Source organism: Aedes albopictus, chromosome 2, assembly GCF_035046485.1.
Source record: "Aedes albopictus strain Foshan chromosome 2, AalbF5, whole genome shotgun sequence".
NCBI lineage: Eukaryota > Metazoa > Arthropoda > Insecta > Diptera > Culicidae > Aedes > Aedes albopictus.
This window is the reverse complement of record NC_085137.1, coordinates 51,568,666-51,582,594: the sequence shown is the minus strand read 5'-3', so window position 1 is coordinate 51,582,594 and position 13,929 is coordinate 51,568,666. Positions and strand designations below refer to the sequence as shown.

The 13,929-nt window shown below is 41.7% G+C and overlaps 1 long non-coding RNA gene across 1 annotated transcript; it reads right to left on the bottom strand.

The window, feature by feature from the left end:
- Window positions 1–6,008: 6,008 nt before the first annotated feature.
- On the bottom strand, window positions 6,009–13,546 carry LOC134287594 (uncharacterized). The gene is made up of 2 exons (XR_009997393.1): window positions 13,430–13,546; window positions 6,009–6,212 (listed from the first exon to the last, which is right to left on the bottom strand). It is a non-coding gene; the product is annotated as an uncharacterized LOC134287594 (long non-coding RNA).
- Window positions 13,547–13,929: the final 383 nt, after the last annotated feature.

The window sequence follows — 13,929 nt, the reverse complement described above, 5'->3', positions numbered from 1 at the left end:
TCAGCTCGTGACTAATTCTGCTAGAGCAAAGCGTTATATCTAACACTTCCTCTCTAGCAGATACCATGAAGGTTGGGCGGTTGCCTATGTTAAGTAATGCAAGATCTGTACTACTTAAGTACTCCATCAAACTGGAGCCTCTCAAGTTAATGTCTGAGCTGCCCCAGATGATATGGTGAGCATTAGCATCACTGCCAACAATTAGCGGAAGGCCTTTTGAAGTGCAGTATGCGATGACTTGTTTGAAAGCATCCGTAGGGGATGGTTCATCATGTGGTAAATACACAGAACAATAGACGTATTTCCTGTTGAGGTTTCCAACAGATACATCAATTGTGATAGCACATACATCTCTGGTGGTTAGTTCAGAGATGAGTGTAGCAACTATTGCGTTGTTGACAAGCACACAGGCTCGAGGCATGACACGCGAGTTTGCCATTTCATGTTTACTGAAAGTGGCAAACACCGGGTTCACAAGGTTTCCTAGATAGAAATTTCCCTTACGAAAGTAAGGTTCTTGTACCAAGGCCACTTGGGCTGTACCATTTTGCATAAGTCTGCAAAGATTGATCGTTGCTGTTCTTTTATGCTGAAGATTGATCTGAGCTATCCTAACCGTAGCCACTACCCAAACTAGGTAAGATTAAACTCTTCGCAACAGCAGCACAACAAAGAACAGCAACAATAAAACCAAATCGGTATCGATTGGAAAACGCCAAAGGCGAGGATACACAGAATACACTGTGTAAATCGCATAATGCGAAACCATATAGGTGAAAATTTAAACTAATTAACAACATCTTCATAATCCCGCCCTTATTTAGCCTCAAGTGAGACTAAAGAAGGGCAGCTGATTGTCTCGGAGAAACACAAGGTCCACTGCACCATTGCTCCGGTTAGCGCAGTAAGGGCTACTTACTGTGGAGGGCGCCCTGGTACTCCACAGGCTCCGTTAGCGGTTAGGTTTTTATTAGACCCCCTAGCCATTCATTCCTAGGCACGGTAAGCATAAAGCCGCATCACACCATGAATTAGGGGTCACCTGATGGTGGATTCTTACCACCGGAACAGGCGGTCCGTAGTGTTATTCTTAGCCAATTGAGACAATAGCTACCGACACTACACAGCTATCTAGGCTGATCGAGAAAAGAAGTTAAGGTACACCGGGGCAAGTTGAAACGGGTGGGGCAAGATGAAACAGCGGGTTAATATGATGTTTTCTAATGATGATAAACAGTTCGATCGCCATAACACATAGTTTTTGATTCAAGCCATCTTTTAGCGAAGGATAAATTTCCAAATTGTATTGAAATCTATTTCAAAACTTCGTGTTTCATCTTGCCCCACCCGTTTCAACTTGCCCCGGTGTACCTTAATATTGATGATCAACTTCATACGGACTCGAACAGCCGGTAATGTGTATAATTTTTGGGTATATTCTAATGTAAATGTTGTAAATATTATATCAATGCCTGTTGAGTATAAGGCTCAATCAATGTTCAGTGTAAATAAGTTCAATGAATAGAATTCCCTTAGCGTAGACAACCAAGGGTTGCGAACATTTTGCAGAATCTCTCCTGAGGCGGGCACAATTGTGTTTTCGAAAGGTTGGAAAGGGACAGCGGCACGACCATCGTACCGAGTTATCCTTCGTGACTTGCGATTACGAGAGTGTACGATGAGTTTTCGGGAAATGACGAACTTCCGGTTCGTCCGAGAATTCACTTGTCTTGATCTGAGGAATCACAGACTCGATCATTTCGTTCGTGACAACCCAACCAATAAGAAGTGTGCGCGGTTGTAACTTGTTCGTGACCTGTTGTAAAGTATGCGATTTTCTAGTGACGTTAAGTACATGTAGCACTGAGCACAGGTTAGGAGATAGGGAGTGGCTAGGAAAAAACCGCACACATGCTAGGAAGTAGAAGGGAGTAGAACGAACACAAACACAATGACATAATTTGAATTCGATCGAAACAAATAAACATGTATGATGTCCTAGTGATAAGGTAAACATATTTCATACCCGTCTTGATAAACCCTAATAAATAATATGTTGTGTTGATTAGTCCCTAGCAATTTCATTGTTTAATTGTATTTTAACATCACTGCGCGGTTTGTTGTAGCTTCGTTTTCCGCACTCCACATGTCGAGTATGATTGGGTTGTCTTATGAGTGTCTTCCAGTTCAGTGAGGGATCTGGTGGCGAGAGGAGAGAGTCTGCCAGTGATGAGAACTTCTCGTGAGTGAGATCGTAGGGGTTAAGGTGAGATCTCTCACCGCTTCTCTGAGTGTCGTCGTGACTGTGTAGTTATGTTGCGATAATAGGGTGTTCCCGTTTGGACGTTTTAGATCGTAGCCAGCTGGATCGATCCATAAATCCTTTCCAGGAAATTAAATGGACTCGCCCTTTGGGAGTCTCATCCGGGCAATTTAAAATTGGGCTCGTGGTCTCCTTTCGAGGAGTGGCGCATAAGCCACGTGTTTTATGCTGGATCGCCAGCAGCGGCTACAAATAGATGCCCTTACCAAAATAGTTTCAGACTCTATTGAAGCCTAGATTGAAGCGGTAATTAAATTGTAAAATTTCTGGTTGTCTGCAGTATGGACATTTTTTTTTTTATCATGGCCCATGTCTCGTGTCCGCCTTTTCCAGATTCCTCCAACAGGTGACCCCTAATTCATGGTGTGATGCGGCGATATGCTTACTGTGGTGACGAGTGTCTTATACTTATGACACACATGTGATACAAGAATCACTGTACAATTGCGCTTGAAATGAGTGCCATACTGAAAATTCACTCAGTTCAAGTCAGTCTTGTTAGAATTTTCTTGACACTGCGTACCGTTGTACAGGAATCACATGTCTGTCCGGGGTATTATCCGCGCACCTTTATACAGTGCAATCGTGTGCATACATGCAACTGTGCGGCGGCGACCGTCGGTATATGCTCTGTTGTGCAGCACCCGAATAGTTTTTTTTTTAATTTTTTATTTTTTTTTTAATTTTTTGTAAAATGTTCACGTCAAGTGTAATTTTCAGAATTTCTTCATAAGGTTGAGCTTGAGCTTGATTGACCGCCCGTGGATTTGGTCCAGTGTCACCAGACCAGCTACACTCACACAAGGAACGAATTAGATATCTGACGGGTTCTAGCAGGCACCTTCTGTGTGCGTGTGGTGATCTTCTATTTTTAGGCGATAATGGTGCCCAACGTATCTAAATACCAAGGTAAGATACTTCAACTATTATTCTTGTATTAGTGAGAAAAGGAAAAAAACAAAAAAATAGTTATGAAATTTGTGCAGATTTGTATGGGCACATCACTATTTAGCATACTTTTTTTGAAAAATTAGGCTCTCACATCATAGAGGCAAATAATAAAAGGCATCTCACTAGATAAAAAGTGACTTCCATGCAATAAATCAGAAAATATCGCCATTTGAAAACCAATGATACAATTTTTTTAATTGGTTCTAAACGTACTTTTACAGCATTTAAAAACGTTCAAACTAATAAAACTTTACAATTTACAGAAATAATGACATTCTAGAGTAAAATCACAAACTTTTCATAACTAACGCAGATGTATTAGTGGGTCTCGTTATTGACATTTGCGGGAATATCTTACCTTGGTATTTAGATATGTTGAATGGTGCCACCTACGTCACGATGCAGGTCAATGTTGGGAAGGGGAAAGAAGTGATGATTACAATCGTTTGTATCCACAGCAGACCGAATATATCTCTGCGTCTGCAGAAATTCATGCGGATGTCGGAGTGTTGATGGAATATAGCTGGCAGAGGGTTCACGCATTGGTGCGTGGATGGCCGTAAGGTTAAAGATTGGGTTGAGTGTTGATTACTCTGAAGATAATGAGGCATAGTTCGCTTGATTGCATAACTCGTTGGCGTTATATAATAGATTGACACTGTGCTGTGAAAGTTGGAAGGAAGGGAAACGGCTTTTTCAACCCGTTTCTGTTCTAGCGCTGGTTATCAACATGAGATTATACATGAGTTATCTATGTAGAGAGGATGGAGAAAGTATATAGAAAGATACAAAGTAGAAGGAAAGGGACGAGCTGGGGTGTACCAATCAGAAGCGGTAGCCACTAGACCATCAAGTCCGTTATATAATTTACAGAATTTCTTTATGTGTATGAACTTATGGTGAGAATAATACATGTAGGGTGTGACCGAGGCCGCTAGAAACATCTTGATTTAATTTTTATCACAAGTACTTCTACTCTCAAGATGTGTGTGAAATATTGTGTTTCAAATTGAGGGGGTTAGAAGCAAAGGGGTGTAAATGACAAAACCCCACTTTCAAGTAAATGAGGTTTAAAGTTTTTTACCGACTTTTCATCCCATACAAAATGTATGGAGTTTTAAAATCAACCCAATTTTCTCTGATTTATTGTAATTTTTCCAATCATCGTAGAAAAAATCTTAACCCACGAGCGATCGAGCTGCTGTATTTTGTACAACACGTTGAAAAAATCTCGCTTTTTGTACTCAGCATGGTGCTGACGCAGGTAGTCAACCGCGCGAGTTACGGAAGGTTGAAAAAAGTTCCTGAAAGCTTGAAATCTGAAGAATTTTATGATATGTTTAAGGATATGTTCAGCTCAAAATTGACAAAATGGTAACTGGTCACTTACTGTTTACACAAAAGAGAGGATTCACACGAAAGAGAGGATTCATGCTTCAGTAGAATCATATTGTATGTCGCGTGTGATCAATCTGAACTCGCGTCAGCACACGTTGGTCACCCGCACTACCATAATCCTTCCACCTGTATGTACCGTGCTTAACTTGTCTCAATTTTGCTTCTCTGCGCCCATACCATTGGGTATTCCAGCGGCATCGTATCGCTTGCTTCACCGGTTCTGCCTACACAGAGAGAAATTTTGAAAACTACACGTAACGTACATATCAGAGCGTTTAAATTTCTATTTCATCCGATTTCATATAGAATAATATCTTGCACGCAAAGTTGTAAGCAAGCTCCATACTGAAGACAACCTGAAATACATATTACAATCCGATGCAGAATTGTGTTAAAAGCGATGGAGGTCATTTTTTTACAGCGTATTCGATAACAATTTTGAACTGTGTCAGTTTTTAATCCTATTTTTTAAAACAAACTTTGAAATATGGAAATTAAACAAAGCACGAACACGAAAAATGAATACATTTATTGTGACGACGAGCACCTCTTGTCCCGTGGAAGCTACGTACAAGACGACATGTCTGAAAACGGGAAACTTGAGAGATGTCAGAAGCCGGGAATACCGAGGGAAACGACAGTATCAGTTACGTTGCACTTTGAAGAAATTGCAAGCTAATGCAGATTGGTCTTAGATCTGAAAAAGAAACAGTCTTCTATAATTTCAGAAATTATGCAATCGTAGTGTCTACAAGTGTATTCTGGGTATTTGATAGCCTAAAAATAAGTTTAAATCCTAACATCTATAATTTTTTGTCTATCTAACTTAAATTTGGCACCGTGTAGTTGCCGGCTTAGAATAGCACTACGGACCACCTGTTCCGGGGGTAAAAGTCCACCAAACAGGTAACCCCAATCCAAGGTGTCAGGCGACCCGTGCTGAGGGATGAATGGTTGAGGGGGTTTAAAATATGCTCGATCTTTAACGGAGCCCGTAGCGTGGGTAAGATCACCTATTTGGGTTGCGTTGCGGCGAAAGATCTACCAAACCGAACCCTAGTCCTAACTGCTTTCAGCTAGTGGAGCAGCACATTTGAGTAATCAAAGGAAAACACTTTGGTCCTTATTACATTTCACACCTTGTTGAAAGTGATAGGTCTCGGTTTTAGGTGTGGCCGAGATGGATCTTGGAACAAGGAAAAATGGGTTAGTATTCCTAATCTTTTATTCGGTGTTCACTGGTTTGAAACAGAAAGGACTAGGGTTCCGATGCATGGTCAATATCGGTATCATTTCTTGACGTTCTCGTTAAGGGATCCGATTTTGACTGAAAAAGGAGCGTGTTAAAAGCGGAACCTATCAATCAGAATCCTTCCTTGCGATTATGTTGAAAATGACCACTGTAACAAAACCGAATACTTTATAACTTCTCAATGGTGATAAAGTAATACGACATGCACTATACAAAGGACACGGGGTATACCACAATAGATCAAAATATTGGTCGCAGTGGTTATGTCCCGAACAGAGAAAAAAAAACCTAAATTTACCTATCTTGTAACAAAATACGAACAAAGATACTACCGACTAAATTGATTAAAACTAGGGGATTAGCACGACGAAACTATTAAATTAGTAAGTTAAAATTGTAAAACTTGTGCTAATAAAATGAAAACTTTCTAAATAAAATAATTACAGCTAAGGCTGTCCCAATCAACCTCGAGCTCTACCACGGGACTGCTAAAACAAATACAGTAGTAACATCCTATAGAATTTTAACACCACACACAATGACGGATAAAGGACATGATTCGCATCATGCACTATGCCCGACGAACAAAATGATATAATGGCTTGTGACGCCTGTCATGAATGGCCCTCTCATTATTCCTGTGTAAAAGTCTATACTACGGTTCAGGACCGGGTCTGGAAATGTGCTAACTACGTACTCCCTAAAGTTGTACCGTATTACCCCGCTAATACGACACCGACTATTGTCGAATAACCGGGGTAAACTTTTAATTCGACAAACTGGTCACCCTACACCACCTTGCTCATTGAAATTTGGCAACTCTATTATTGCTTTTGTTTTGATTTCCGGATTTCCGGATTTTAAACTCAACAGATATTGCGGTGGTGCGATTGAAAAGCTCGTTCTTTCTACGATTGTTGCCTTCCTCAGTTCATTCCGGTTAGTCTCCAGGCGCTTTGGGTGTCGAATAGCACCAACTCATAACTTCCGGAACTAGCGGCTGCAAGAGGAGCTGCTGCGGGTGCAAGTATAAGAGTAATATCAAACTGCTTTGCATTTACAGTGTACATCGCTTCCGGAATCCATGCCACTACTAGTAGCCAAAATCCGAAGCTGTTATTTAGTGAAATCGATTGCGGCGAACGTATCGAAATCGCGACCATTCCAGTGCTCGTGAAACTCGTCTAACGTCGTTTGACAGAAATGATGCTGGTTGCTGGGTGGTGACTACGATGATCGAAGTGTTAGAGTACATATAGCGGGTCCGTCTGGTACACGAAACCGAAGGACGGCCGATGAAGTTCAAGCGGCAAGCGACCAAAGCGAAACGGGAGTTGATAACAGGAGAGAACAGTCGATTCCGAGGACTGCTGCGTCCAGTAGCCAAGAAAACAGCAGTGATTGTTACGGGGATGGTCCAACAAGCTGTCAACTGGCTGCTAGACAAGTGATGGATAAGGATTTGCCCATCTCTTCGGGCAATCCAGAAGAGTGGCCAATTTGGATTAGCAACTTTCGCCGATCGACATCCACCTGCGAATTCTTCGAAGACGAAAACTTAATTCGTCTTCAACGATGTTTGAAGCGATAAGCACTCGAAGCTATTCGCAGCAGACTACTTTGTCCTGCCAGTGTTCCACATGTGATCCGTACTTTAGAGATGATGTACGGTTGACAGGAACGTTGACCTGCTCAATGACGGAACGAGTTCGTCGGCTTCCTTCCCTGTGAGCCAACGAGTAGGATGGGATTATAGAATTTGGCCTATTAGTGGATACCTTGGTGCAACACCTAAAGAATGCTGGAAAGCAGGCGCATCTAACCAACCCATCATTATTGCTGCATGACCTAGTGGGGAAGTTACCCGTTGATTACAAGCTAAAGTAGTCGCATTCGAGAGCATGCAACTTGATGGGACCTGAGTACATTTGGACAGTTCATGTCAACGCTGGTCTAGCTAGCATATGACATAGCAGATGATTTCCCCTATAGCGAGGAGGTTCCGAGACAAACCCAGAAGATTAAGGACCGAAACTTCGTGCAGACATACATGGAATCCGTCATGTCATCGAGAAGCAATCTGACTGATAGCAGAAGGCCGGACAACAGTATTCCGATGAAATCATGCGTGTATGCAGATCTTGTTTGGATTTTCATGGTAGATGGCCTTGCGAAGCCGCAAAAGAATGACGTGTTGGCGTTTGTTGGCTAAAGCCATGCTCCGTGAGTAGCAGTAGACACAGCGGTTTGAACGAGTCGTCTAAGCGAATCTGTTGCGAGTGAAGGACCTTTGTTCAGAATCATTCCTGTGTCGTTGTATTTTGTTGTCGTCTACGCTTTCGTTGATGAAGGATTTTTTGTTTAAGGACGCCGTGGCTGATCAGTTTGGACTAGCCGGACCAACGGAATCTGTGAATTTACAGCGGACCGGGAATATCGAGCGTCGTGAACAAATTGGAGACGGATCAGCGGTCTGATTTCTGGATCGTCGAAACCAGCTTTCCAAAGCTCGTACGGTGGGTGGATTGCTACTTCCGGCACAGACAATAAATTATGAGGAAATTTGCAGCCGTTATCCACATCTTTGAAGTCAATACAAAGTTATGAGAAGGTGTCACCAAAACTTTTGATTGGTCTTGACAAATTGGAAATGAGTTGTCGGGGGTCGGGTACGTGAAGGTTAATTGTGTAATATTCGTGGCTACGTATGATATTGGATTTGATGTTTTCGATAAATAATAAATAACATAGCCACGAGCTACCTCAGAATGATCCGGTTACTTCTATTATTTGAATACCCCTGTCGCTTGACTTCTGCAGTAGCTACCACATCCCGCCAAACGCTATCTTTTAACGTCAGCGAGAGAAAAGGAAGCAGTCTATCCTGTTTCTTGAGTCGGGGGAACCTCATCGAGATGATAAGCAGGCCAAACCTCCCGAAGAGAGGCCACCTCGTGTCACCACACGCTGCAAACACTACAGAGAGCGTAGAAACCTGAACTGGTTCCCTGCCAGCAGCGCGACGCTTCACTGCACATATAGGCAGAGGTGGAACAGGTTTGCTTTCAATATGCATTTATAGACAGACATGTGTTGATGAAAAATGAGTGCAATTCCCTGCATCATTGAGCAAGTGCACTGCACAAGACCAGTCTGACCAACAGGCGGCTTCCCGAAGTTAATCGGATAAAGTGATCATAAAATGTCTTATGATGGGGGAAGATTTCCCCCTTCGGGGTGCTGCTATGCTCAATTTTCTATAGAACAAACGTTTGCCAGCGCCTTTTTATACGACCATGATGGTTGTTATGATTGGAAGTGTCATCATTTTTAACTACCAACCGGGTCATCAATAGAAAGCAAACTCGTCTCACTATCTACGGGGAGAGCTACATTCAGTCACAGTACTTATAATCCCGATCAGAAAGCCTAGTGTCCATATGCCGACTTCCTTGACTTAATCCCTCCCTAGAAGACTGTGGCGGACCGTCGTCTTCGTCGTCGATCGACGTTTAATTGTCACCGGGAATTGTGCTATTACACTTTTGTGTGATCTCGCGATCTAGGTATGGAAGCGGCAGCCCACGTACGACCCGGATCGAGCAATTATGGTCAGGACTGGATTTTCTACGCGACCCTATCCAGGGCAGTAAATCATTTCGATTCGGCAGCTTGTAGTTACGGCAGTCGTCGTCAGTCAGTCAGTGGCTGCAATTGTCCATTCCACGCAAATGGTGTGGCCTTTTACGTTGACCATTGAAGGAACTGTGCCCGAGTGGGTATCGAATGGATTGAATTGGAAAATTTCTCCTTCGCGCAACAACAATCCATCGAACAAAGCATGATGGCAGCGAGACTCTGCGCTGGCTGGCGTTGACTGAGAGTACGTTACGCGCTAGATGAGCCTGCTAAAAGGGTATGAAATCCGATACGAACATTTTCCACACGTGTTGCATAAAAACAATCGGTGGCGTGTCGATTGGGCGAGAGGCTTTCGATGAAGTGAGCGACGAGTGGTGATGAGTGGTGAAACGCAATTTGAAGAGGATTGATTCAAGTAGTTTGGCGTTGTTCGCGGCTCATTTTTTATGTGATTGTCGATTGGAGTTAAAGAGCCAGCATTAGGTAACAAGATTCAATCGATCGACGACCTCACACAGTCGATAGGTAGTTAGTTAGTACCTACTTCTAAAACTTGGTTGGGGTTCCCATGACAGGTGATGTAAGGTTCAAATTTGGAGGTTATGGTTATCAGTTTTATAAGGAATAACTCAATAACGAATTATTGAGTTTTCTTTCGAAGTTTCGAACACATTTCTTCAGAAAGGCACAATAACTGAGATCTAAACATCTAGTCAAGTTTAGTCTTGAATACACTTATACAGTTATACATAGAAAGAATTTTTGAAAATGATGGACTTGACTATTTACACGATTTTTACTTTCATTATTATTGCTTGGGTCTCCAGTTAGCCTAGTAGTTAAGGCTATGGATCGCAAATCCGGAGACGGCGGGTTCGATTCCCGTTCCAGTCGGGAAAAATTTCGAATCCCTAGGCATAGTGTATCATTGTACATGCCTCACAATATACAAATTCATGCAATGGCAGGCAAAGAAAGCCCTTCAATCAATAACTGTGGAAGTGATCAAAGAACACTAAGTTGAAGCGAGGCAGGCCAAGTCCTAGTGGAGATGTAGTGCTATAAAAAAGAAGAGAAGATTATTGCTTGTAGCACATTGGATATGTATTACAAGTACAAAAGCGACCAGGTGTACTATGCAGCAATATGGAAAATTGCTGTGGAAATCCAAACTAGGTTCAATATTTGAGCCATAGAACGGAGAAATCTCATACCTATCGCTCCATTCATTAGGCTAAGAAGGTCAATGTCACTCCTAGGTCCTAGGTTTCCAGGGATGGACGGCCATAGGTATTCATTTCCATTAGCTTCCAAACAGAAGTAACGATAAGTATCTTTGTGCCCATCAAGAGCAACAGAACTTCATGTTCTTCTTCCTTCTTCTTCATCTTTCTCTTCTTCTTCTTCTTCTTCTTTTTTCTTGGTTTAACGTTCCACATTAGAACAGGTTCAGTACACCAACCGTCATGAACGAGTGCAGAAGATAAATAATCCATTATTGCTGTATTAAGCTGTTCTGTTTTCGTCAAAAATTTACCGAATGCGGGATTCAAAATTAACCGTTATGTGGCCGGCAAACTTTTTGCTTTTTTCTTCACCGTGTATTTTAAATGGGTGCTGGGTACCCGGGTACCCTGCCGGCTACATGAGGGTTAAGTGTGTATATCGTGTGTGTGCTTGGTCTTAAAGAAGGACTTAAATCTATTGGTCACTTCGTTGAGTAATGATTCCATTACCTAAATCTGCCTAAATAGACGTTTAACTTAAAAGATTCAGTTTATTGCTCAAATCGTTTTCAAGGTTGCAAAGTAGTTCAAGAAGGACGAGTGGCTGAGAGATTTAAAGAAGGGTCTTGTGGGGTTTCAGAAGACTCTCAAGGGAGGTGCAGAATGGTTCTTCTTCTTCTTTATGGCTCGACGCCCCCACTGGGACTTGGCCTGCCTCGCTTCAACTTAGTGTTCTTTGAGCACTTCCACAGTTATTAATTGAAGGGCTTTCTTTGCCTGCTATTGCATGAATTTGTATATTGTGAGTAGGGACAATGGAAATTCGCGATTTCGCTGAAGCTGCGAAATCCGCGAAATTGGGCTTTGGTCGCGAAATTCAAGAAATCCCGCGAAATGCTGCGAAATTTGACAAAACTGTAAAAATACCTTACATATTTCCAAAATTTCAACTTTTTAGTCAAAAATTGACAGATAATTTTCGACAGTTTGAGATTATTTACGACTCCATATCTGCATAATAAAAATTCATTGCATCAAATGCATGCTTCTTTCTTGAAAAATCATAAAACTTGTTACTTTTTCGATGAAATGCCTCATAATATTAAATGAATTATTCATTTGACATGCAAAATTGAATTTATCTTAAACAAAATGGTCAAAACATGGGACCGCGACATTGCCGCGAAATTCACAATAGTAGCCCGCGAAATTTAAGAAATTTTACCGCGAATTTCCATTGTCCCTAATTGTGAGGCAAGTACAATGATACACTATGCCCAGGGAGTCGAGAAAATTTTCCCGACCGGAACGGGAATCGAACCCGCCGTCTCCGGATTTGCGATCCATAGCCTTAACCACTAGGCTAACTGGAGACCCCAATGCAGAATGGTGGTCAGAGGCATTATAGGGCCGTTTTCGGGACTTTAGGAGGGTCTCAGGTGCGTCTGACTAGGTTCGAGAGGGTTTCAGGCTGTTTATATTGGGGCATTTCAGGGGGTACACTCAATCGTCCATTTAGTTCCCTCCAATAAGATAACGTTGCCTTAATGGAGTTTGATTACCCAAGCAGCACAAAAGTCATATAGGAGTGTCGGCAGCTCAGGTTTTTGGTTGTACAGGAGCCACATTCATGTAATTCTAACTCAAAGGCAGAATAACTTGAAAATGACTCGTGTCCAACCAGAAACCTAAGCTGTCGACACTCCTTTGTGACTTCTGTGCAGCTTAGGTATGTTCAGAGCAGCTAGACTACTAAAGATTAGGGATAAAGTCGGTTTACGGTAAAACAGCAGAGTTAGGGTTGTGTGCTGCGTGTTTAAGGGTTAAAAGACCACCTGATCTACTAGCGAAATCAGCTTTTTGAGGTGCTTTTTTTTTTAAATCGTGCTTGCACAGCCCTATGCAACTAACTATATTTTCTGATTAAAGACCTCCAAGAACTCTCTTGAGTATAGGCCATTGGATCTACCAACGTATTTGCTTGTCTCTAAGAGATCTATGAATAAGGTACATACTCACACAGCCTCTGGCGTGCTTGTTCTATCAAGTCTTAAGCTCTATGATTTAATGGTAGTATCGAAGAACTATCTGGATTTTAGGCCATCTGATCTACGTAATCAGTTATCTATTGAAGCATTATCCATGCAATTTATGCTTACACAGCCTCATGCTACTATGTGTTGTCAAGTGGTGAGTTTATTGTCAATTTGAGTCTGTTTTCAATTTTCATTGTCTGTTTGAGGATCTCCAAGAACTCCATTGAGTATAGGTCATCGGATCTACAAAGGTACCATCGTTGGGGGTAACAATGCGTCAGATGGGCGAGATAGGGTCAAAACGTTATCTGAAATATTTCATCAGTTATTGCGAATATCGATTCAAAATTTTATGATATAATCTTCGTAGTTCCTGTTAAAAAATGATGTCTCCAGAGAAATTAGTTAATTTTTGATAAATCATCGAAAAAAGCTTGAAAATAAGCCCTTTTTAGAATACCACTATTAAGATTTGATGAAACATCACACTTTTAGGTGCATTGATACTTTCCAGAATTTCAAACACATTTTTATCATATAATAAGTATAGTATTGGTAAGTAATATCAACCTTGACCAGAACTTTTTTTATCTGTATTAACGAGATTTTTAGCCCTAGGCTAGTTCATCTCGGAACCCACGCTTTATTTCCCTTCCGAAGGAAGATCTCACACTTTGTGAGTTTGTCGGGAGTGGGATTCGATCCCAGGTCCTCGGCGTGATAGTCACGTGCTTTAACCATCACACCAGGTCCACTCCACTTCACCAGAACTTTGTTAACTTGCTTTGTTGGTAATGCGGAATAAATTCAATTCCCTTGACCCATTCTCACCCCTTCGAAGGGGTAAGAATGGGTCATTTTTCATACTCTTGTAGTTTTAAGATCACATTCCAATGATCAAAAAACTTTTTCATGCTAAAAAGCAAAAGTTATTAAACAATTAATGTGAAAGTATATATTTTTGACCCATTCTGACCCCTAACGACGGTATTTGAGCTTCTCTAAGAGCTTTATGCCTCTTTAGAGCCACTGAAGCACTTTTAAACTCCCCGGAACTTTATGAAACACCCTGAAACGCACTGAAACGCCTTAAACGCCTTA